The 7,219-nt window shown below is 31.0% G+C and overlaps 1 protein-coding gene across 1 annotated transcript in view; it reads left to right on the top strand.

The window, feature by feature from the left end:
* The first annotated feature begins 1,197 nt into the window (after window positions 1-1,197).
* LOC111697661 (rho GTPase-activating protein gacF) overlaps window positions 1,198-7,219 on the top strand; it is a 54,491-nt gene continuing 48,469 nt past the window's right edge. Inside the window, exon 1 of the mRNA XM_023467737.1 lies at window positions 1,198-1,328. The gene's annotated coding sequence lies outside the window, so the exon portion shown is untranslated. The remainder of the gene's footprint in view (window positions 1,329-7,219) is intronic.

Raw genomic sequence — 7,219 nt, 5'->3', positions numbered from 1 at the left:
TTTGTTTTAATAATATTCTAATCTGATTTACAATAACAGGAACTAGATTTAATGAAGAGGAGAAGTATTTAAACAACGTAGACTAAATTGAACCAATAAGCTCTTTAGCTTGACATGGCGCACAAGAGAACTGGTTGAACCGACCGTATCTGGTTCAACTACTTCTCCCTATTCTTTAAATCTGGTCCGAAGTTATATAAACCTTGAAGTTCTGAACTCTGAAATAAATATCAAATAACAATTTTTTAAAAAAATGTACCCAGTCGTCATTAAACCTTGATCTGACTTGGCTCGGCAACAATAACTAGAGGTATAAACCTTCCGGTATCGTTGGAAGTTGTTTGTGCAATCTTTATGGGTCACAAGCCACTTCTGTATGCCGATTCCATTAGCGCCTGATCCAATCAGGGTTCAGTCATGTGTTTGTTGTCTATTCTGAACCAATAGAATAGTATAGCGGTAACATCTATCTTTCTATCTATCTCATTATCCAATTAGAGATGAATCCTTAAATCGGGGCTAAACAGTAAATAGAAATATTTACTTCTACTGAAACTATAGTGAAGCAACTTATATTTCACTTATTAAGGATCCAAAATCATAAGACCCCCCCCCCCCCCTCCAAAAAAAACAGTACTGTATGTGATATAGAAGATAGTTCCCCCCCCCCTTGTCTATTTTTTGAGCCAAAAGTAAACTAATCTATATCACAACCTTTTTAGCATTATATATATGTATACATGCCTAAGCAGACAGGAAAGAACACAAACTGCTCAAAATTTAGGGATCAATTTAAGTCAAGATTTTGAAAGTTTAAAAAAATACAAATGATTTAAATCATGGGAAAAAAATGAATTTTTTTTAAGAAATTTAGATTCTTTTTGTCTTGTACAATTTTTATCTTTATTATACACATATTAAATATGTTAAATAATATAGAGCCATTGCTGGCCGGGTATATGTTTTTTATCTATAATTTTGTTGTCTGATCTAAATTATAATCTTTTGAGTTTGTTGATAGGTCGCCATTAAACCTCTTTAAATCAACACTTTGAAAATGTATTCTGTTTAACTGCTGTCGTTCTGTATTGTAAATGTGTGATACACTTGTTTATTGTTTGTCTGTTTGTCTGTCTGTTGAGTCCCTTTTGTCCGAACACTTGACTTGATAAATTCTTAACTCAGTAGTGAAGGAATCTTCGTGGCGCGTGGAGCTATAGCGCGCTCCGTGCAGTGAAATCAAGAGCGCGAGAGCTAAACGTTAAAAAACCACCAAAATGTGAGAAAAATTATAATTTTAGTGAATGTATTTTAAACAATAAGAAAAGGTAAGCTTAAAAACGTAATTTTCGACATTTTCGATTGATTCTTTTCATTGATAGATAGATAGTGTGCAAACGTAAAACTAAAATAATATATTGGATTAAAAATTTCAATGCTAAACTTTTTACTATTAAATTAGGAAAAATGGTTTTTATACTTTAGAAAGATGGTCATTTCCCTCTCACTTTAAACCCCCCCCCCCTGGAAAAAATTTTGGTTACGGGCCTGTTCCTTCATCTGTAACCATCTAAATCAACATTCATTCATATCTACATTTTGTCTTTATATCTTCGACAACCATAGTAGTGTTCAATATCTGCGATACTTCATACCTATTCTAAGACTGTCAAAGTAGAACTTCTATTTTCAAAAAATTAATGAAAAATACATTTTTACTTCTAAATAATGTCATTTCCATTTTAGATTTATTTAAGATCAATTAACATACTACATTGACGACAAGAAATTTTTAGAAATTATAGAAATAAGAATATATAAACAAAGACAATATTTTTTCCAAGTTTTGCAGAGTATAGCTTTTCTAAAGATTTAAATAAGTAATTTATCTTTTTCCTCTTAGAGTAAAACTATTATTTTTTATTTTACTTAAAATAAATTGAGTTTTTTACGGATCTTTGTAGTTAATGTAAAATGAATGACTATAATGAAGAATAAAAAACAAGGTGAAAGCTGAAATGTAGGGAATGAAGCCTTTATTTGATGGAGTTTGTAAATGTCAGAAAATAGAAATGATCGTGGAAACTGCAAATCAAACCCAATTAAAACCAATAATTTGATAAATATAGTATTTTTCTAATTGGGGTGGGAAAAAAAAATTTGGGAGCGCTTTGCGCACCAAATTCAAAAGTTTTACCCCCCCCCCCCATGAAAAAATTTTCAAAGCATAAAATTGTGTCTTATAGTTTTCATTCACAAAATGACTGTAAGAACAAGGAAATAGAAACCTTATTTAAAATTGTATTAACTTTTATAAAACTCCAAGAATATCAAATTGTCTTAAATTATAAGGTGATATTTTTCTTTGAAAGTTACCAAAATACTTTCAAATACTCAATTCCTTTGGCAACATCGGGGAGGATTTTATCTTTTTATCTTCAAGTTCAAGTTTCCGATTGTTTACTGCCAGTTTATCCAGGAATTTTAATGAATGTTTTATTTTGATATATTTCAAGAATATTTAATTTAACACTGATTAAGGAACTGAATACAAACTCTATTTTTTAATCCCTATAACTTTGTAACCTGATAGTGTATATTTGAACTTAGACTATTTAATCTAACAAAATTAGAATATGTGGAAAGTTTTTATTTCCTTTGTATTTCTACAAACATCTTAATTACTAAGGAACATTTTGAAATAAATGTTTTATTTTAGTAGTCGTCTTTACTATTTGATTGAGCGTACTTCATATCATGTTTAATGTTTAAAACGAGCAAGGATGTAATGCAAGGAAAGTTATTTCAGAAGTGTACACATCTTTTGTACTGCAGTGTACTGTCTCTGGGCGGTAATGTAAACACAAGACGGATGTCAAAGCCTGACATGGGATCCATCTTTCACATAAAAAAATCAATGAAATATTCTGGTCATAGGAAACTATTATGTGAATTATCAAAATTATCAAAATTTAATGCTTTTAACCTCCTCGGATACTAAACGGACACTGATGCATCTATTATTGTTCACAAATTCCGCCCAAATAGAACTGGTTGTAATGTGTATGCAGAGTATACACGACCGCAATTAACTTTCCTTGCATTGCACCCTTGAAAACGAGATTCTTTTCGTTTAAAATATTTTTCTGATCCTCGAAGATTGAAGAATCGGTAAAATGGTTTACAACTATTTAACGATCAACATTAAAAAATTATGACCATTACAATTTTGTTCTTTGGTCGCTTACATGAAAAATAATTCAAAGCATTATACTTTAAACCTTTGAAAAATTTAAAATTTTTTAAATAAATATGAAGAATCGACAAAAGTATTATATTGAATTACTATAGATCAAACTGGTCATCCTCCTCTTAGCTTAGTCTGATAGTAAACATTAGGAATATTTATTTAACCCCTCTCAAAGCATTATTTTCAATCTGGTCATTCTTCTAATTATTCTTTTTTTTCTCTTTTCAGTTTTATTCTTCTCTTCGTTCCCTTGCCTTTTCACTTGTTTTATCCTTAATTTTTTCTTTTTAATTCTTAATCTTCTTATTTTGATGTTACTCGACATTTTTGTTTTTCTGATTCTCCTTTTCATTCTACCTTATCTTAGCATTCTTTTTCTTTACGTATCTTTTCTTAATTTTTTAGCTTCCTACTTGACTTTTTAGTTTTCTTCATCTTTTAGCTTCCTACTTGACTTTTTTATTTTTCTTCATCTTTTAGCTTCCTACTTGACTTTTTTATTTTTCTTCATCTTTTAGCTTCCTACTTGACTTTTTATTTTTCTTTACTTAATTTTTCTTCATCTTTTAGCTTCCTTCATATTCGTTTCAGGTCTTTTTTCTCTCTGGACTCGTCTTTGCCATTAAATGATGACTATGCAAGGTTTAAGGGTTTAGCATCCTCATTTTAAACTCTTGTAAATAATAAACTTGGTAAGATAGATAGATAAATGGTTAGATAGATAGATAGATGTTAAGATAGATAGATAAATAGTAATAAGCTTGATAGATAGATAGTTAGAAAGATAGATGGATGTTCTATGAATGAGTGTTCTATGAATGAGTGTTCTGTGAAGGAGTGTTCTATGAATGAATGTTCTATGAATGAGCTTTCTATGAATGAATGTTCTATGAATGAGTTTTCTATGAATGAATGTTCTATGAATGAGCTTTCTTTGATTCTATGAATGAGCATTCTATGAGTGAATGTTCCATGAAGGAATGTTCTATGAATGAGTGTTCTATGGATGAATTTTCTATGAATGAGTGTTCTATGAATGAATGTTCTATGAATGAGTGTTCTATGAATGGGTGTTCTATGAATGAGTGTTCTTTGGATGAATGTTTTATGAATGAATGTTCTATGAATGAGTGTTCCATGAATAAGTGTTCTATAAATGAATTTTCCATGAATGGTGTTCTATGAATGAGTGTTCTATGAATGAATGTTCAATGAATGAGTGCTCTATGAATGAGTGTTCTATGGATGAGTATTCATGAATGAATATTCTATGAATAAGTGTTCTAAGAATGAGTGTTCTATAGATGAGTGTTCATGAATGAATGTTCTATGAGTGAGTGTTCTATGAATGAATTTTCTATGAATGGATGTTCTAACAGTATATATTTGAACTACACTGTTTGTAAACTCTATTCAAGTTCTTTTCTTTTTTATTCACAAAAGAGGGCGGGAATTTTGGACCACTCCTACTCACGACCACCCCTCTCCCCCCTCCCGTCTAGAAACCATACCACCTCTCTTGAAGATAAGTTTTTGTTCCAATTATCAATTATCGCTTGTTCACAAATTGTCATGTTATGAGGATTAAACAGTGCTATACACTATACGTACTTGTGCTCCATGTGCACACGAGATTCTGTAAAATTATTGAATAATAAATCTTAAAATAACTTTAAATCTTTATTAAAAACTGAAAAGCATGCAATATGTATATATAACTAAATTCCACTCCCTTTAATCTTTACATTAAAAAACTGTTATTCCAAAATCTAAACAATCAGCTTTTAGTGCTTTTTCAGTTAACTGTGATCCTAACTTTTAACCTTTAGTAATATTATTAAAGTGTTCTATATTGAATATATTTGAGCTCGTGAGGTCTGGTTATATTACCAAATTAATACAGATGATCCATGCATGCTCTCTCTGTGTGCACAATTAGTCATGAAGCATAGAGCGCGCTATTAAGGTATATAACTATAAGTATATTCAGATATTATAGTTATCTCTGATCTTGTACAGAACTTAAAAACAATTGTTTGGCTAAATAAGAAAATATAACAAACAAACTACACGTTTATGATCCCTTTATATTAGCAACCTGAAACCTATGTTAACCTTTTACTACAATCCATTAAAATCCAAAGTTTTAAATTTCAAAGGTACTAGACTTCAAAGATAAAAGGATTAGAAAATTAGGGGTTGAGGCAAGTAATCAGTTTCTTTGGAGAAAAAGCACTTTCAGACGTTTAGTAAAATTTGATATTTGCAAGATTGAGTGAAATATGCATTTTTTGCGGAGATAAAATCGAACCTATCAACGTTATCTAAACTTTTCTTAATGGATCCTTAAATTTCCCAGAGATTCTTATATTTTAACATAAACAGGGGGAACTTACTCAACAGGGAAGAGAGAAAAAAGCAGAGAAAAGATTGAGAAAATACGGGTTAACTGCGATTAAAAGGAGAGAATAAAAAAGATAGCTGTGACTTTCGATCACAATTTGACAAATTAGACATTGTTTGCCCTTTCTGTTAGCATATGCTTTTTATTTGAAAACTTATATTGAAATACGTTCGCAAGGTTAAATATTGTTGAATTATAACAATAGAATTCAAACAGAAAAAAACTAACCGTTCACCGTAAGTATGGGATGAAAGGTAGGATAAGAGAAGATGGAAGAGAAAGAAAAAGTGAGACAAATCGAAGGAATAATAATAAGAAGGGAAACAAATTGTTCTGTAATTTTATTGCTGTAAATTGTACCTTGAGCCGGGAATGCAGTGATAAAATCTAGAGCTTAAGGAAGTTTTGAATGATTCTAAAGCCCGAGCATAGAATATCAAAAGGTGATTAGCTCCCGTTAACAATGGGTTAGGAGTGTACATTAGGAAACACATAACAAACCCCAAACTTCAATAAACCTTAACACTACAACCCTCATTACTTCCCAAAATCTTCCCCCGGCTCCAAACTACTTTCTCCGCCTATGAAGCAACAATGTATTTACATCTAAAGAAAAATAAAGAGCTCTAAGATAAAAGATAAGAATAATTGTTTTATTCTTCTGAAATGGAGCTCTTTACGATCTGAGATTGCTTAAAGTACTTCTCCTTTAATCCAGACTCTAACTAATTTATCTAGGTTTAGAAACCTCTATGATATATTTGTCCTGATTTATATAGTGTATATATATTGTATATGATTTCTGGAGTTTATATGGTTTTTGATTCTATCCGAACCGTCTGAAGGATCTATATTATATTAAATATTTATTAAGATTTTATACTGTTCCGAACCTTCTTCAGAATCTAGGACGAGAATATAAGGATATTAAAATTACCAACCTGTCTTTATTGATCCAGGACGGATATCTGTCTTGTTCCTAAAAAGTTCCAACCCGTCTTTTATGATCCATGACGGATATCTGTCTTTTTCCTAAAAAGTTCCAACTCGTCTTTTCTAATCCAGGACGGACATCTGTCTTGTTCCTAAAAAGTTCCAACCCTACTTTAGGATATAGGACAGATATCTAGATAGATTCTAATAAGTTCCGAACCTTCTTTAGGATATCGGGATGATATATATCTAGCTCCTAAAAAGCCTTCTCCAGAATTTAGGATCTATAGGACATATGTGAATCTAGTTACTAAAAGTTCTAGGACGGATATCTATGTAGAAAAAAGCAGTTCCGAACCTCCTCTGGAATTAGGTACGTATCTATCTAATTCATATGGATACAAAAATATCCAACCCTTATTCAGGCTCTAGGACGGATATCTATCTACCTTTTTCCTAAAAATATCCAAACCATCTAAATTTTTATCTAAATCCTAGATAGTTCCGAGAGATCCCAACATTTATATTAGTTCTCCGTCCTTAACCTTGAGGAGAAGCACTTCTCTTAATTACTCTTTTTTGGCATACAACGTATACAGACATTAACGATGGGTTTGAGGGCAGAGGGAAGT

This window comes from Eurytemora carolleeae, unplaced genomic scaffold (assembly GCF_000591075.1).
Source record: "Eurytemora carolleeae unplaced genomic scaffold, Eaff_2.0 scaffold115, whole genome shotgun sequence".
NCBI lineage: Eukaryota > Metazoa > Arthropoda > Copepoda > Calanoida > Temoridae > Eurytemora > Eurytemora carolleeae.
The sequence above is the reverse complement of the archived record's forward strand: the minus strand, read 5'-3'. Positions and strand labels throughout refer to the sequence as shown.